Below are 19765 nucleotides of genomic sequence, written 5' to 3' on the forward strand. Positions count from 1 at the left end.
AGATTTTCAGTGTCCTTTCTTTAAATATTTATCAGCTCTATTTGTTAAACACTAAGTACTCTCATTCAAGATAAAGTATTGGCATGGTAAAATAGTTTTATTCTGTTATTCTGAGAAAAATGGAAAACCTGTTACCAGTACATTATTAAAAATAAAACACAGACTTCACTGTTGCTGGAAGTGTTCAGCTTTCACCATCTAGGCTGCAGTCTTAATCATAAAACACATTTGTGCGGGTGTTAATTATACATTTTGTTTTCTTGGCAATTACCATAGATTGGAAGATCATATAGTCTTAGATAGATCCTGATTAACAGCTGAGATATATCTCTGCCCAAGGTACATACCTCATGTCTTTGGGCAATGACCTAATGAGTCAAACAGGAAAAATGTGGCACTCATTGCTAATGACGGTTGTTACAGCATGGCTATACTTGGGTGTCCAAAGTTACCCTTTGCTATCATTAGTGACTTTAAAAACACATTTGTTACTCAGTGATCTAGAGTCAGGCAGTTTCCTGATGCTGTAGGTACAGCAGAGGAAGGAGATCCATGTAATTGAGGTCGGGATAGGCTTCTCTGTGTTCCTGTGTGCTAAGTTTGTATTTGAAAACTATGGCAATTTTTTAGCTTAGTAGATTAATTCGAGACTCTAGTATGATTAGAAGTGGAAGCAGGAGACAGAAGGAAGGCCAGTGTGCTGAGGTTACTGAGGGAGGCATGTTTCAGTGCAGTGACAAAAATGGAAATCTGATGTTTCCAAGAATTGGTGAGGAAGAGAGGAGCGTTAGGGAAGTTAGGGAGGAACAGGTAACTTCAATCAAAATGGAAAATAGGCCTGGTCGAGAGGAGATGTCAGAGACAGATATGAGATCATTTATATTCTGAGTGATATTAATCATTCTGCATATTACATTATTGGAAACAGAGTCTCAGATGACCTCAGAGAGTTCCTGACCTCCCATCTCCTTCCTTTTCCTACTTATCCCTCCTGAAGCAATTCTACTTGCTTAGCTGTTTTCTTCCACCTCTTTTTTGCAAAGTATTCCAATAGTCCCCAGCCTAAGTGCCTTTATAGAGAAGAAAGCTATTGTGTGAATACCCCCCAGCATCTGGGCCAGTTGTCAAAATTCACCAACGGATGTTGTTTATCAAGCCTTTATTTCTTGTTTTTAGAATACTTCTTGTAATATAAAGGAGGCCAAATGAAATTCCCTAGGGAGGTCAAATGCTGCTTCCAGTTTATCTGGGTAGTCCCTGCAGAGATTACAGCTGGTTTTCGCATGGTGCTCGGAGAGGAAAACCTGTTCCCAAAGCTGAAAAAACCTCCAAAGCTGAGAAATAAGTAGAATTAAGAGTTTTGCTAATTAGTATTACCTTCTACAGTCTATTTTAAGTTGTTTTCCTTCAGCCTTAACCATTTGATAGTTTCCCAAAATGTAATTTAATCATATCTGATTGCTTGCTGGAATCTGTAATTAACTTAGGTACAAGTGAATTAACAGTATTTACCAGGAGCTGCATAATTTAGCAGTAGATACTTGTGACACATATGTGGGAAATATGTTTGCTCTTTGACTTTATTGGCTGCAACACTTGAAGTTTATGATCAGCTAAGTTTTATTACTGTATTTCTGTTCTGGGATGACTCACATGTGAAATACTATGAGAGTATATTCTTCCTATGACCAAAATGTCCCTTGCAATTATGCCACATGGTAATTGTTATTGCAAAAGATACAGAACTACCTGGACTGCTTAGGAAGTTATCATGGAGCTGCAATTGGTTGCTAGGGTGAAATTCAAGTCTGTAGTAATTCTAGACATGATATTGTATAAAGAGCTTAAATGAGCACATGGAAAAATTAATTAGTTCTCATCTCTGAAGATCTCAGAAACCCTTTTTTTTCCAAAATGTAAAAGTAGTTTAGATGTATTATTCTGCATATCTCACACTGCATTATTTACATTGAAACCAGTAAGTAAAATCCTCCCTTCCACTTCTCTGAATATATTTATAGCCTTTTTTTTTTTTTTTTTTTTTTTTTTTCGTAAAGCCAGTTAATCATTTCACTGAAAAGACTTTAAATTTCCCAAGGAACATTACCTTCCAAGAAAGCTGTTACAGACACCAGAAAGTAAAACATACGAGGGAAAGACCAGAAAATCAGGAAGACTTGGTGGCTGGTGATTAAGTGATCCAGTCGGTGTTGACTCTGTCATAGCAGAGACTTGCGGGTGTTTAGATAAGATGATATTTGAGACTGTAAAAGTAATATTTTCAGCAAGAACCTTGCTAAATCTAATTCTTTCTGAAGCTCGGCGTACTCCCAGTGCAGTTGGCATTTTTGAAGATGACAAAAGGTTCGTTTATAGTCAGATACAGAGTGAACAGAAGTTATTAAAAGCTTTTTTGAGACTGTGAACTACTAACATCTGCCAACATCTCTCCCAGAAATGGACTGCCACATGATTTGCACACGAGTGTGTTTGGGGACCCAGAATGGCCCATCTAGAAAGTCACATTTCATGTATTTTGTTTTTCTTCTAAAACCTATACAGTTCAGGGAGCAATTGTCCATAGAAACTTCAGTTTGTAACCTTTCTGAAGAACCTGATCCTGACTTCTGAAGTAACCCCAGGAGACTAGAGAGCTGGAACACTGTACAGCAAACTGGTGTTAGTTGTGCATACATTTATGTTAAAAGAATCTTTATTTATGGAAGAGCAAGAAAAAGTAGTTATTCTCATATTTTTCTCTGAGCGTTCTTCCCATTTTTCTACTTTCTGCCTAGCTTTACCTTCTCGTGTTTTTTTTTTTTTTCCTGTTCTTTTTGCCTTTCTTCTAATCTGCATAATGTTTTGTTTTTTTTTCCTCCTTCATTTCATCTCTGTATATTTCTGGTTATTATCACAAAGTCAGTAAGATGGCATTTTTCTTGACAGGCAGAGTCAGCCTGTTTGGAGGCACCGACTGTGGTGAGTGGTATCCAGAAATACTGACTCAGTGAAGTCTTGGAACAATAATGAAGGTTAACTGTCCAAAGGTAATTAGGAATCTTTCTACTGCTTTATTACCATGGAAATCGTGTTCCTGCTGAAGATGCTGAGCTTCAAGGAGACAATTCATTAGTACAACAAGTCATGTATTAGTTTACTCTCAAGTAGAATATAGTAGATCAAAAAGCAGACAGCTCTTAATACCCTGCTTGAAGTAAAAGTTGGAAGACTGTGATCCTGCACCTCATGCAAAATATTAGAAACTATCTTGTAAAGATGATCACAGAAATATTAAGGGATGTCTTTTTACATTTGCAGATCCCAGTTTGCTGAAGTTCCTGCAAATCAGTAAAAAGAACCAAGCGTTTGCTTTGTTAAGAGAAGCTCAGCATATCACAAATAAAAAAAGATACACTATACATAATGAAAATCAAGAGCATATATTTCAAATACCTTTATTATGAATTTGAATTCAGTTGCATTTGCGAAGTGTTGATGTATAACTCGTTCAGCCAGTGCAACAAAGGATGAGAGAACAGCCTTGTCAGTGATTGAATCTGCTGGGAAACAAACACTGCACTGGGAACTTTGAATTCAGGTTTTCCTGTGAGTTGGTACTCAATATGGTTTGTATACCTATGTCTGCTGATGCAATTTTCCCAGGGTGTTTCAGAAAATTCATCACCATGTATTGTTTCAGATGATTATGTCGAGAACTTACCACCTTTCTTGAATCTCTTTTCTAATTTATTGTTTCGTGTTGGAAGTTGTCAGCATCTTTGGCAACTGCTTAAGATGATCATAAAGGAGCTGCACTTTTCTGGATGTGGTTAATTTTGGAACGGAAAAGGATAATTCCCAAAATATCAAACGAGCAGTGTTAGCATTTGTATTGCAGTGTAAGCAACTAACTTATTGCCAGCTGTCTTTCATCCTCTGTAATACTTCCAAGATAAATGGATACATATTTTTTAAAAAGTGAAGTCCTTCTGGGTCAGGGCAGGTGTGTAGTAACGTGGAACAAGTTCAGCAGTGATTGTGGAGGCTGTTGTGACAAAGATGCATTTTCCAAGAACAATTACCCATGGCTTCAGTACAACAATCTACACATCTCCTTTATATTCTGGGCATAAATTGTTTTGCTTTACATAATACTAACGTTCTTGGAAATTGGGCCTTTGTGAAGAATCTTTTAGTAAGAACCATGAATGGGAGGACGTGGCACTGTTGTGGTTTAAGAAACAATAATATGGATTTAAAGGAGAATTTCAATTCTGCTACCTCTGGCAAGCTTTCAGTTTCACGCTGATGAAGGATACCAGCATGTTGTCCAGGGGTCTGAAACAGTGTTGGCTCCAAGGTTGCTGGAGGAGAGATGCCCTCCTGTTTTCTTTCTGTAGATATTAGGACTTTGAACAGTGGTTTGTTTTACATACAGTATTTGTTGCTGTGAAACTGACAAGTTAGATAGCTGCTGTAGGGTGAATTATTATAACTTTATTAAGGTGACACCAGTTTCATCGAAGGTAGAAAGCTGGATTTTTGTTTTGTTTGATCATTTGTTCTTTGCTTTCTTTTTTTCTTTTTATTTAAGTATTTTGGAACGAAATTAAATCTTCCATAGTTGAACCACGTTTTCATCTGAATAAGAAAATGCATATTGCGGAGTTTTTAGTTTACTCATAGATTTCAGGCCAACTGGAATGTGTTTTAGCAAGTCAATCATTAGATGCTTAAAATAATTAGTGTGGTGAGTTTTTTTTTCATGTTGTTACTGCATTTAAATAGGACTTTAAGTTAAGAATTTGAGTTCTTGTTGCTCAGTTATTCAAAGCCATTGGGATGCTGCATTCAGTTTTTTGTTGGCATTTCTAATACAGTTATTGGTTAGGAAAAATAGGCAGTTGTACATTTTAATGTTCTACACTGCCAGTGTTGAAGGAAGTCTCCCTCATCTTTTTTGTGCAGTTAGATGATTTGAGTGATAACCACTATATAGTTCAGGGACTTCATTGCTTTCTAAATAGAGATTCTGGAGACTATAGATTTAGATTACGATGTAGAATGGCCATTGTGCCTTGGGGAAATACATTCTCATTAATGGACTTGCTAATGATTATCATTGAAGAGACTCTAATAGCATCAGATGTAAACGTTGTCACAGCCCTCTATCTTTATCATACAGATATGGAGATGCATCATTAATTCACAGAGACTGATTCCCAGAGCTGTGCAAATTATGTCTGAAGGAAATTAAATGTTGTGCACTATCAGTTTAATATCTCAGATTTCTATTTCCAATTAATAGGGTCTAAGACTTCGGAGGAATTGAACCAAGGCAGTAGTATGGGTCATTCAAAAGAGGTCAGTGATACTTCTGATGGGCAGATATATAGTTTCTCTGCTGACTGTACTCACTTCTATTTCTATTTGGAACGTGCTGTAAGAATGTTTTTGTGTCTGACTCTGAAACATAAAGCAGATACAGCAGTAATCTGCTACAAATTCTGAAATCTTGAGTGAATATTAGCAAGAAGTTTTTGAGGAACTGATGAAAGGAAATGCTACAGGTTCAACTTAGGAGAAATCCTATCTCAGTCCATGTGCCCAATACTTCTGCAAGTACAGCTTGCAGAAAGCAAGGTCTTGTAGACTCAGAAAAGATGTAAAAATAAGGAAATTTACACCAGAGACTTAATTTTCTTTCATGCAGGATAGCAACAAGGTAGTCACCTGTGAAAACAGATGATAGAAAATCACTGGCTAGAGCTGTGTTACCAGCAGCCAGCATGGGGACATTGTTGTGGTGACTGCCCCAGCTGGCATCAGTCAGGAGAAGAGTTAAGTGCCACAGCAATGCTGCTTACTGCTGGCAGAGTGAGTGGGCAGGAGCTAAAATGCATAAAAAGGAAATTATCCTGTGACTCCACCCATACTGCAATGTGCCCAAATTTGGTAGGTTCATTTTGCTTCAGTTAGGAGGTGGGTCACAGCTGCAGTCATCCGCCTGTGTTGTTTAACTACCAAGCAGACATGACCTTATCAGCTAATTTTCTTCTGAGAAATGATTATTCTCATATATTTTGAGACTTTGAGATAAAATTATTGAAAAGTATTTGATGATTATAAAAATTTGAAGGAATGCCTGTTTCAAACCCCTGAAATGTATCATTGAAGTCTTTTTGTCAAGCTAGAATTTCCTTCATAGAGTCATAGAATGGCCTGGGTTGAAAAGGACCACAATGACCATCTGATTCCAACCCCCTGCTATGTGCAGGGTTGCCAACCAGCAGACCAGGCTGCCCAGCGCCACATCCAGCCTGGGGCATCCACAACCTCCTTGGGCAACCTTTTCCAGTGCCTCACCACACTCTGTGTGAAAAACTTCCTGCTAATATCCAACTTAAACCTCCACTGTCTCAGTTTAAAACCATTCCTCCTTGTCCTATCACTATCATTCATAAACAGCCATTCCCCCTCCTGTTTGTATGCTCCCTTCAAATATTGGAAGGCCACAATGAGGTCTCCTTGGAACCTTCTTCACTGGAGCTTTCCACGCTTCAAAATTCTTTTCTATTTTTTCAGTCTGAAGCTCCTACGTAAGATTTCAGTCAGTTCTTCTAGCTTCACAACAAAAATCCTGAAGAAAAGCTTTTTCTGCTCTTTCCTCACCACACTGATGTGCACTTGAGAGTCTCATGTTGCTTTTAAGTTATTGACAAATCTACAGAAGGAAATATTCTAGTTACTTATCTGGAATGAATAGAAGCGTGCAAATATGTGAGATTGCTCCACTGTCACTACAAAATGCCATTTATTAAATTTTTTCAGTGAGCCAATATGTGCTCTTTTTCTGCAGCCTTGTGTATTCCTCTAACATTGTTTCTGCTTTAATATTGTGCTTTCTCCTGAATCCCTGAGACTGAAGAATAATGGTTGCTCACTCTAAACTGTTTGGGCGTTGTCTTTTGTGGGTAGCTGTCAAGCCTTGCAGATTTTTGGCAATGTAGAGAATGCACTGTAAGATCTGTCATGATTACCTGGCTTGCTGCAGAAATTTGGCAAAGAGAAGCATGAGCATTTTTTTTGTGACACATGAACTGTACTTTCCACAAAGATAGTTCTCCTTTTTCTCTCATCTGTACTGATTTGATGTGGCTTTAATGTTGCAATCTGTGAAGCATAAAACTTGCCACCTATTCATCTCCATCTCTCTGTCACACTTCCCATCTGTTTAAATTCCCCCCTCAGGAAGTCGCTTTCTGTCCCCTTTGCAAAGTTCTCATTTTTATAATCCCAAAGAAGCAGCTCTCTGCACACATCACTTTCTGTGTTGCTACTTCTTGTTAGCATGCGGCATCAAGTTAGCACCTCCAGATAACCTTGATAAATTAAAAATTGGCTTATCAATATTCAATCGACCTCTCTCATTTATCCAAATGTCTGATTTCCTTTCTGTCAGAGCTGAGTTTAAATGGCACTGCAAAAGGAAATGGAATTAAAATTGCATATTTGCCTTTTAAACAGAAATCAAATCAGTTTGCTTCTGATGTGACCTTAAATGCTGTGTTTTGGTGACAGTGAAATAAATAATAAGATACAGTAGCAGCTGTAATGTTCCAAAAGGTTAGTTTTCATTACATTGTTGCTTTTGGAACATTACATCAGCATTCTATTAGCATAATTTGGGAATGGAGGTTTGATCCAACCAGTTCTTTTCACTGCTATCAAGTGTTGCTGATTGTTCCATGTCACTTTTAAGTGTCCAGCTTTAAGTCTTCCTTTAACATATCAACAGCTGCATAATTTCCTAAATATGATCTCCCTTTGTCTTGTACTTTGTTGCCTTTGCAGTTTAGAAATCCTGAAACATCCCATTGTGTTCCCACAATTGTTATACAGTGATTTTCTGTAATTCTGTATCGCTCAGTTCATCAGACCCCCTTTGAAGCCAAAACGGCTTTTGACTTGAGCTGGGCTTTTTATGCCCATTGCCCATCATCCTGGTTTTGCAAATTACAATATCTGTTGTTCAGAGAAAATGACAGGGTTGCTTTAATGTTGTAACAAAAATAAAACAGTGCATCATGTGAAGGATGTGCTTACAGCAATTCATCTGGCCAAGGTTTTCAGAATTCGTAGTGATTTGGGGTGCCTATGCAGTGAGGCCATATATAGATTGGATTTTCAGTCGCAGCAAAGGGGCAGCAGCATTGTTACTCGGGAGGCTTCCCAGGTCTGTTTGCTTGAGTACTGCTTTCTTTGATATTTTGGTTATCTGGGGTCCTGAAACATCCTGTGATATGTTCCTAAACACATCCAAGTGTTCATTTATCCATGGCTTTCTGTTGATGAAAATTGTTTGTATTATTGGTCAACAGAAGGCAAAAAAGAGGCTGATCTTTTGTTACAGTACATAGACCTCATTAGTTTTTATGTGCCACGAACCCTGAAGGCCCTAACCCATAAAACCAAAGTTTCCTGGGTGTTTATCTTGTAGATTAATTTCCTGTGGTAGCAGTTGTCCTGGAAATGGAGGAGTTCTGCAGTTCCCTGCCACACTTCTGTTCTCAGTGATTTCTGATTTGGTGGTGAAGATGAATTCCATATGAGGCTCCAAAATTATTGGGGTTTCTGGTTTGCTATCCCTATTGCCAAGCACTTAGCCGACCACTAGCTATTCTACTGAGGTCAATCTGCTGAGGTTTCTGCACTAAGATAGTTAGAATTCTTTCAGTCCTGCCAAACGTAACCTAAAATCAAGCTATTTCCCTTTTAATTAATTTAAACAAAGCATTAATACAAAATCATTTGGGATTTTTTGTTTTTAGTTTAAAAACTTTTAAGTTGAAATATCGTTTTAAAAGGAAATAATAAAACAGCAGCCAAAGAATAAAAAATTACGTAAAATATTCCTGATACAATTTTGTTTTCAGCAGGAATTTCATTATATACCCCCTGCTGTAAGCTTTGCATTTCTCAGATTGAAACATAAATAAATAAGTAAATGACTTACACAGTTCTGGTGACTTAGCTGAGAAACTGATTCAAGCAGCCAAGCACATTCTGTATCCCTGGTCTCTTCCATCACCTTATCAAGCAGCCTTACAACCCAACACAATATGGGAGTTGGAGATGATGAAAAGTTATTTTCAAGAAAGTTCTTAGAACATTTGAAAGATTATCTGGAAAATATGCAAAGGAATTACATATTTAATTCTAGAAAACCTAATATTAAAAAAAAAGCCAGTTTCTGAATTTTATAGGTTCTTGAGAGTATGGATATTAGAATACTTACAGCTATTTTTTGTTACTTTGTTCTTGCATTGCAACTTGCAAATTGGTGCTTGGTGACTCCTCAGTGTGAATTTAATTAATGTCCCATGCACTCATTGATTCTTCAGCTGTTCCTGCATTCTGCCTCCCACCTCAGGACAGTTACTTTAAAATTAAGTAAGTATAAGAAGGATGTAATTAAATGCTGTCACGATTCAAAGGTTTGTTTTATTTTAAAAGCTGAGTATAATTGTTGCTAATTTTAGGGGTGCAAAAGAAGATGCTTAATGGCTCATAAGAACTGTGGAGAAACAAAGCAAGAGGAGATACAGCCAAGAAACTGTAAGTCAAATATCTGCAAGGTGCAGCGTGGTTATTTTAAATAAATGTTCACGTCTATTTAATATCTGGGAATGGCAGTAATTTTTTAAATGTGAGAATTGCAAAGCATATTGAATGGCTGGATGGCTGGGCCCAAAGAGTTGTGGTCAGTGGAGTTAAATGCAGTTGGCTGCTGGTCCCGAGCCATGTCCCACAGGGCTCGGTACTGGGGCTACTTCTATTTAACATCTTTACTAACAATCTTGACGAGGGGATTGAGTGCACTCTCAGTAACTTTGCAGACGACATGAAGTTGGGAGCCGGTGTTGATCTGTCTGAGGGGAGAAAGGCACTACAGAGGGACCTGGATAGACTGGATTGATGGGTTAACTGTATGAGTTTCAATAGGGCCAAGTGTCAGGTCCTGCATTTTGTCACAGCAACCCCAGGCAACCCTACAGGCCTGGGGAAGAGCAGCTGGAAAGCTGCCTGTAGGAAAGGGACCTTGGTGTTCTGATGGAGAGTCGGCTGAATATGAGCCAGCAGTGTGCCCAAGTGATCGAGAAGGACAATGGCATCCTGGCTTGGATCAGGAATGGAGTGGTGAGCAGGACTATGGAAGTCATCCTGCTCTTGTGCTCGGCATTGGTGAGGCCTCACCTCGAGTACTGTGTTCAGTTTTGGGTGCCTCAGTATAGAAAGGACATGGAGGTACTGGAGCAGGTCCAAAGAAGGGCAGCAAGGCTTGTGAAGGGCATAGAGAATATGGCCTAGGAGGAGAGACTGGAGGAACTGGGGCTGTTTCAACTGGGGAAAAGGAGGCTGAGGGGAGACCTTATCGCTCTCTTTCAATAACTAAAAGGTGCTTACAGAGAGAGCAGGGCTGATCTTTTCTCACTGGTGACAGGTGAAAGGATGAGGGGAAATGGCCTCAAGTTGCGCCGGGGTAAGTTTAAGTTGGATATCAGGAAACACTTCTTTACAGAAAGTGTTGTTAAACACTGGAATAGGCTCCCCAGGGAGGTGGTTGTGTCACCATCCCTGGATATTTAAAAACCATTTGGTTGTAGTGCTCAGGGACAAGATGTAGCTGAGGGTTGTTAGGGTACTATGGTTATGCTGTGGTTGGACTTGATGATCTTGAAGGTCTTTTCCAACCTGAGCAGTTCTATGATTCTATGAATAATGGACTAGAATGGAGTGATTGAAAGCAACTGCAATAAACAGCAGGCAAAGAGGGGCTGTGTCCTGGGACATTTTGAATAACAGCAGAGAGGAAGAAAAGCCAAATAGCTTTAACAGTGGCTTGAAATAGCCCAACTGGAACTCAGCAGATCCAACTGGAACCTGCATTCAACAGGTAGGAAGCTTTGGTAACCATAGTAAGAGGAGGCAGCCTCAGCTGTCAAGTAAGCCATCTTTTAATCAGGCAGCAGGAATTTTAAGAGCGGTGGTTGGTTTTTGTGTTGGTCCCTTAAGAAAGGCAAAACAAACTCTAGGGATGGCACTGGCTGGAAAGCTCTTTGTGTATGAATTTTAGCAGAAAACCTCAAGTTTCTGCACAGCTCACTGTCAGAACTCACAGAACTTAACAGTCTGTCTGAAGAAGACTTAAGAGAAGAAATCATTTTGCAGTTTTGTATTAGCTCCGTTTGTTCTCTGATTCTTAGAGAAGTAACTGCTGATACTTCTTTTATGGTATTGCCTACTGTAAGTATGTGCAGGACTCACATTCATATGAACACAGTTGGAAAAGGAGATTTTGATGTCTCCAATAGCTGCCAGGCTTCATAAGGTCATATTAAGGAATGTATTCCATAGTGAACTTCCACGGGATTTCTAGAGTATCCTTTAAGCCTTCAAAGATGCTGAGCATACTGTAAATTACAAGTGTTGCTTGTCAGTTTTCATACCCAAATATGGTCTTGATAGAGAAATAACTGTGGTATTTGAACGTTACTGGCAATGCAGACTAAGAAAAAAGTAGTGAAGAATTTATTATCTCCTATTTGTGTAATTAGTGTGTATTTATTCTAAGTACTTTTTAAAATATTCTCTTCTTTTATCTGTAAATTTTCTTCTGTAGAGTTCTTTCAGTGTAAGTGATGATAATGGTGGTCTGTTTTTTACCTTAAGCAGTTCTAGGTTTTGTAAATGAATCATCACATTTCCTTGTATAATTACCTTTTCTGTCCTATACCTCTTGCAATTGCTCTTCTTCTATCCTCATATGATCTGATCTCATTGGAGAAACAGAGAGGTCATTTACTTCAGTCTAGCAACTGATAAGGATTCCTAGGCTTTATTTCAGCCTGACTAAAACTTACAAAAAGATTTCATTGCAGTTTCTGAAGAAAATGGCCTGAGTGGAAGAAGTATTAATTCCTCTTGTACTTCTAACTCCTACTGACATTTATGGAAGCTGATAGAATTGGTGTCCAAAAAGAGAGCTCCTAACAGAAGGATGAAATACAGCTTCTGTCTCTTTGCACAGACATAGACACCCACTATCAGCAGGTAGATACGGGTCCTTCACCTTGAAAGCTGTCTTACAGACATAAATTATGTACCATTTTGTTTCTGTTTATAAGTTGCCAAACATTTGGTCATTTTTGTGCCGTATGATGAATCTTCGCTCCACTTCTGAGAAGAAGAACAAATGGAGCCAACCGTTTCTGTTGGGTAACCACATCTGAAATGATACCAATTAATGAAGTTTCACTGCCTTTCACAGGGAAAGCTGGCTTAAAGGTTTTATTAAGATTCTAATGCTCACTGAAGGAAAGTATTATCTAGTGAGGTAATTGGCACAGATATCTTTTTCTGTGGAATACTGGAAAACCAATACAGATTAATGTTTTGATGTTTTAATTCTTTTTTTTATTATTTTTGGTTGTGGCTGAATTCATATCTAAATGATCTTGCTGCTGCTTGAAAGGTACACAAGTGAAAACACTGCATACTAAGCTTCCTTCGTGAAGCTGATTGTATTAGTTTGAATGTCAGACAGCATTAGGTTGGATGTGAGACTTGACTGTGAGGATACTTAGTAATGAATGTGAAGTCAAGCATAACTTTGTAATAAAGTAAGAAAAAGGAAAGCTTTGTTTTTAACACGTTTGTCCACATCAGATTTCTTTTTATGATCATGTAGGCCATAAATCATGCCTGAAATAAACGGCTTGTGGTTAATGATCTAAAAGGCAGTCACGGGCAAATATGGGAAAGTATGAAGATTTCGGGGGAATGCTCCACCAAAGTGGGATGGCAGTTGTCTTCCTGTCCTCTCTTTTGTCTCTGAGCTCTTGCAGTGCCTCTTCTCTACAGTGTCACTCAGCAGAGACCAGCCCCATGGTAGTGTGTTGCTTTTGGTGGTTAGGCAGTTCTATGCAGGCTGGGCTGGGTGCTGATGTGCTGAGCCCCAGCATGTGCCTTGGTTCTTGTGCTCCCTGGGACATACTCAGTCTATCTCTCAGCAATAAGCATGCACATTTAAACACTCAATGATTTAAACTTTTTAAATACTCACAGTTAAGTACTGAAAAGTCTCTTTAGACCATTAATGTGTTTAGCTAACGTGGCCAGTCCGTGCTGGCACAGATTATTGGTGATTCTTATTTTAAAATCAGAAAACTAATAACTGAAACTTCTTTCTAGAATGAGAAAAACATTTCACTGCCTTAATATTGAATCATACGTATTTTTCCACTTCAATGATAAGGGTAGCCAAAAAGCATGAAAAAAGGTTACAATTAGTTCCAGCTATACAAGTATAAATCCGTATGCTGGTTAGACTTTAGAAAAAAAGCCATTTGGCTCAAAATTCATTAAGATGTTCCCATTAAAAATTGAGCACCCATGAATTAGTTTGACAGAGAAAAGCTGCTGGAGCATTTGCTTCACTTGGACTTGGTGTGCTTCCACCCTGCCTTTATTGCAAGCACTGCTGCCAGTTATTTCACCCAGACACAGCCTTGGAGCCCCCTGTGATTTTGATAAATTATGTGAACTTCAACTATGGCTTGTAGATGAAGTCCCACTGCATTATTACTCCGAGTCTCAGCAGAGTTTGAATATTAAGCCTACTAGGCTGATTAGTTCAGGTCTGAAGCATTCCTTAAAATCAAGTTGGAGGCATCCATAAAAGGATGGCAGGGTGACGTATAGAAAATACATAGGCTGATAGACTGAGTGATGACAGATGGCAGAAAGTATCATGAAGTTGCTCAAATTTAAGCAGCACATCAGAAACATTTACAAAGCTGGAAATCAAATTCGGCTTGTGAGACCATTTGTATTCTGAGGTGTCTGAGAATACTGAAACACACTGCTGCTTTTTCTTCTATTTTCACTTGACGATTGCCATAACCAGCAGAACCACAAAGTACAGGCGCCACTGATGCTCAAATGGATGCTGAAATGTGGATAGAATATATACTTATAGCAGCCCTATTCTGCTGAGGCAGAGATCTCCATAATATCATACATTTCCAAGCCTACTTCAGAACCAATAACGCCAAACCTAATTTACTGTTAGCTTTGCTTTGAAACAGATTCTACCTTGACTTGGATGATCTGATTAACTGAGTTATCTGCATGTTGGACTCTGTACAATTTGAGTAGGGAGATGCGTACAGTATTGCTCATTTGTCTCCAGGAGATATTCAGTTCTTCTGCATTTTTTGCTGTTATTTTTTAATTGAAGGCAAGCTTAGTCAGAGTTTAAATAATAATAATAATAATGAAAAATGCTATAGCATTGAAAAATAGTTATTTTTTTTATTAGTAGTTTTTGACAAATTCTTAATGAGTATTCTACGCATCTTTCACATTGTTAATTTTTCTTGGTGTTGGCTAGTACACATTATTATTCTACGTTCTTTTCTCTAAAATTTGAATGCAGTTGAGTGAGAGCTTATGATTACTATCCTGTTCATTATTGCCCAAGCTCAGTTTGATTGAAAAATAAGACAGAAAGGGTAGGCAGGTTAGATTGGAGGGCACAAAAATGGGGTGGTATTGCGATAAATACCTTAAGATTCTTTCAGGAAGCACACAGAAATGAATTACATTACAAAGAATATTGTGTTTCCCGTGTATACTGTGGGTAAGCTCCTACTTTTTTTCCAAATCTATTTATAGTTCCAAGATTATTTGAAGTCTTGATGAAATCGTTTAGTACCCATGGTTACCAAGCACACTGCATGAACTAACGCAAATCTAGAGCTGTGATATATCAGCAATTCTGTCCTTTTCTAGCAGTTATTTTCTGTTACAAATCCTCACAGGTATAGACAGTAAAACTGAAGTTTATTTCTCATCTTTGTAGTAAGTTGTATTTAACATTATTGCTTCTGCCTGGCTTTACCTTCCACAAGGTACTGTGATACTTGGGAAACATAAATAGTCTTCGTCTGCATTATATACCTCTGGAAACTGTCAATCTTTAGGACATACTGTTTCTGAGTAGATGAGAAACAGTTTACGTGCTGAACGTTTATGGAGATCAAGCAGTGGATGTGAGCACAGTGAGGTGGTGGGTGATGCATTTCAGCAGTGGTGACAACAACTAGCTACATTCCAAAAGGCCATGCAGGTTATTATGAGTGACATACAGGCCCTTGTTCATCACTGGTAAAAATGCACAGCTGATGGTGGTGACTGTGTTGAAAAAGTGCTCTGCAGCTGAGAATTTTCACTCTGAAATAGTGCCGTTATGTTTTTTGCATCTGTTGTAGTTACCATGGAAACAAATAGGAGGCATTACTTTTGGAGCGACCAACGTAATATTTATGAAGGCTGTTAGATTTATTTGCTCCTACCAATTTTCTTCTAACAATCCTTTCTTGAGTGCTACATATTAATTAAATCAGTTCTTAAAAGCCAACATGACAGCCATATGCATGGTAATTAGCAGGTACAGCCCGATTGCCACCAGAAGCAGTAATGTTTCAGTACTAATGGGCCATTACGGTGAGCGGGTTATGGTCTCAGCATTTCTTTTCTGTAATAACGTTGTCCTGGGCATCAGCTTTTCCTGCTGACAGCAGCTCGAAGTAGAACCACAGCTAAAAACAGGTAACAGTAATCCTCCTGATCCAAATGTGCTTGCTAATGAAAAGCTTTTGGGGGAGAGAAGAATTTGGAGTAGCATTAATATTTCAGACATATGCTTAAATCATCTAGGGCTTGTATTGTTTTCTGCTCTAATCACGCTACTTGTTTTTAAACAAAAGCTTACAGAAATCCATTCAATTCACAGGAGAGCTCTGAAATTGTAATGCTTATGTTCCTATAAAACATTTGTTATATTATTGCAATTCATCTCCCCGTGTTATACAGGAAACACAGCAAATGAAAACGTTTCTGAAATGCCTATTTGCTCATGCTTGATTTCTGGAGGGGGAAGAAGAAAAGTAAATTGCTCATGCAGAACAGAGACTCTCCTTTCATTTTCTTGTTCTCTCCTAAGCAGCGCACAGAGACTAGTAGGTGCAGTGTTATTATTTATCAGTGAATTAAAAAAACAGTTTTCTGTTCACTCATGTCTTTTAGGCTGCCATCAGAGACTGGGAGATTGAGGCAAGCAGACTCACATCCTGATGAGAGGGAGCAGCTCCTCTGCTCGCAGCCTGGTCCTTGGCCCACCCCAGTTACTTTGCATGGGCTGTGGAGAGTGGTTTTCCAACACCCACTGGGTGTGTATGGAGTTACTTAGGGACTACTTGATCTTATTATGCTGCAACCCACATTATACCTGGACTAAGTCAAATTTTCCCTTCTCTCCTTAGCTCGGCTGTGAGGCTTAACAGATGTGGCAGAACTGAAGCATGGAAAGTCTGTCCACAGGAGAAACGTTCAAGCTATCTTGAGACGTCGGATGCCAACAGCTATGAACCTTGCTCCTCATCTGATACCTGCCTTGGGAAAAGCATGTGAAAGCAGACTAAAGTTTTTAAGGTAAATGTGTGAAATACCGGAGTAGAGAGCAGGCAGCTGTTCAGTAAGCGAAACATGGTGAAAATGGGTACATCCAAATGGTGACATGGCAAGCTGCATTCCTCAGCCAACTGTGGCCTTCTTCAAGGAGTAAGCACTCACCAAGCTGATTGAAGAAGCCTCACCAAGGTGTGGTATGAGGGCTGAGAGGCAGGGATGGTAAACTTCCTCCTCCTTTTTTCTGGGTGCACCTGCATGAAGCTTTTGTCCCATTTCAGTGCAGCTGGGCACCTGCATCCAGCTAACCCCATCCCAGGCGGACCTAACACACTAGCACAGGTAGAAACAGAACGTAATTTGAGAAAGTGCTCTTTTCTGTCTTCTGGCTAAATGTTGATTCTTCATGAAAAAAGATTCTAAATATCCTATGCCTGAGATGCTTGTGTGTGAATTTGGGTGAATGTGTAAGATATGTAAAGCCAAGGCTAAGGTGACGGCGTTCACATTCCAAGTCTTGGGATGCTGTTGCAATCTGATCTCAGCATCTGTTGTGCGAGATAATTGGTGTAGCTTGGCTTCACATCTAGTGTTAGGCTGAGCAGAAAGATGAAGACACTGAGCAAATGAAGGTAAAGCCAAGAAGATTTCTATTAATGTCACTGGAAGTACATTTGTCCATAGAATGGCCATGCAAATGTGATGTTTCTCTCCGTCAATCATTTACTCTTATTCTTTCCAGACATTAGAATTTTATCTTGTTTTGTTTCTTGTGATTCATGAGAAAAATATCTGTCATCAAACAGTTTACAATTACTGGACAATGTTCTCATCACTGTCATATGGGACATGGGAGATTACTCCTGTTGTGGACAGAGATGACTGAAAAGTCTTTTAACATTGTTTGATCTGTCTCTCCCAAAGGTAGAGTGAGTTCTTTTGACTGTACTACTATATATAAGCATATATTCAGAGAGCAGTAGAAGAAAGAGTAAGAAAAACAACTGCTAGAGAAAACAAATAGGAAGAAAAGTGGATGGTGCCCGCTTTGAATAGGTAATTTTGGATCTGTAGTGATTTATAATTTAAAGTCCATGCAATGTCAGTGTAACTTACAATTGGATAAACTACTAATTGATGTTAAGGACCTGTTTGCCAACTTTAAAAAAAAGTACTGTGAATAACAGCAGGAGCAACTTCTGATGTGCAAAAGTGATATTTTGTATTTTACTAAATTATGTTCATTAGCTAAAATATTAAGTTTCTAGATGTTGTGGTTTTTTAAATATATGTGACTTTCTCTTTTGTGAATCATTTCTGTCCATATGCAGGCTCTACTCAGTAAGGCCTATACACTCTCAAAGTAAAGAGCAATCAATATTGTGGCCCTCAGAATTCTTCAAGCTATTCTTGAGGCCCATGTGCTCATTTGCAATTTCTACAGTGGTAGAATGGTTTGTGAACTACCTGCGAATCTAGTTGACCTTGCTGAATCTTTTTTTTTTTTTCTATAGTAGTCATTCTTTCTCCCTTGCTCTTCCCACTCTTTTTGTTCCTCCTCTCTTCCAAAAGAGAATTAATTTTAAAGTTTTTTTCCCAGTTCTACAGTGGGGAGAATGAATCCTAAGACACTAAGGAGTTTAAACCTACTCTGTGTTATTTCTGGGCTCACTGCAATGCCCGTTTACAGCAAAGGAGACTTTACATCAACTATAACACAGTTCAGACTGGGTATGTATGTTGTAACTGAGCAAAATTCTCATCTTCCCTCCTCCTTTCATCTCATTTTTCAGTCTCTCTCTGTTTTAGACTGAATACTCTTTACTTCACTTTGTGTCCATTCTGTCTCCTCCTCCTCAGTAAAGCTGAGGTTCAAGCTGAACTTCAACAAGTAAAATTTGACTGGGTAAATATATTAATTACAATAATGCATTTATTTATTACTAAATTGTTGAAGTGGAAATCTTAGTAACATCTTTTAAAGTGAAATTACCGTTTCTATATCATTCTAAGAGAAACAAAAGTAAAATACCTATAAGCTTGCCCTTGCAGGATTAACTTTGTTATTTTATTTTTGCCTTTTACTAGGTTTTCAGTTAAAGGATTATGTATGGAAGTGTGAGATGTTGATCTTGTCAAAAAAAATCTCACAACCTCTGTGTGCAGCAGAGCATGACTTTGGATATCATCAGCAGAGAATGTGTGCTTCTCCCAAGAGGTGATTTGCTTTCCCACCATGAAAATGCAATGTTGGTAGTAGAAAATGGAAACTGTGAAAAATTACCAAGAATGCAGGTGCATTGCAATAAAACCTCAGCAAACAGATGGGAGTTTTAAAAATCCTGATGTTAATGACACTCTCTGTTTCTTTTCATCTGTCAGAGCATCCTTGAGACGCACCTTTTTAGTTCTATTGCAAATTTTTAACCACTTCTAATTAAGATTAGATTGAATCCCACCAGTTGTAAGTAAATCCTCAAGCTCACTGTCCAAGTGAACTCCATGAAGATGCCAAAACTTCTAGTGGTTAGGATTAATATAATTGAGGGTGTTTTTGTGTGTTTACATTTATTGTTATTTATTATTGTTTGTGTCTGCGCATGTGTACAAATGAATGCTTATAGATTAGAAATAAGAATAATTAAGCAGTAAGGAATTTTACTATTTTATTATGTATGTGTTTTATGAAATCCCTCAGTAAAATTATCCTTGCTTTGAAAGCAATAGGAGGTTTGCTTTTGATTTGAATGATACTCAACTCCTTTAATGTCTGGCTTTTGCTATAATCTGGTATGATTTGATGGTCAGGCTTGATGAACTAGAAGGTCTTTTCCAACCTGAATCCTGTGTTTCTATAATTGCATGCTAGAGCTTTGAAAATCAAAGAACCAAGCTGCTGTTATTTTTTTAATTAAAATTTATTACAGAAGTTGCTGATCAGAAATATTACCCTGTGTGCATCTCTTATAAGGCTGGTAGATGAAACTTCAGTTGTGGATGCACTGCAGATTTGTGTTTCACTTCCCAGTGCTCTCTGTGAATAGTAGTTTCATATTTCTTTTCTCTGGGGGTTCAACATGTTCTTTATTTGACAAGTATGATCCATACCTCTTTGTCCTAGTAGACACTGGATTTCTATCTTTCATGTAAGACCTTGGTGATAACACCTTCCAGCATGCTCCTGAGACTATATTACAGATTTTAAATGAGTTGAATAATTTTTATTATTTTC

This window comes from Lagopus leucura, unplaced genomic scaffold (assembly GCF_019238085.1).
Source record: "Lagopus leucura isolate 7727_CA_CO unplaced genomic scaffold, USGS_WTPT01 Super-Scaffold_739, whole genome shotgun sequence".
Lineage (NCBI taxonomy): Eukaryota > Metazoa > Chordata > Aves > Galliformes > Phasianidae > Lagopus > Lagopus leucura.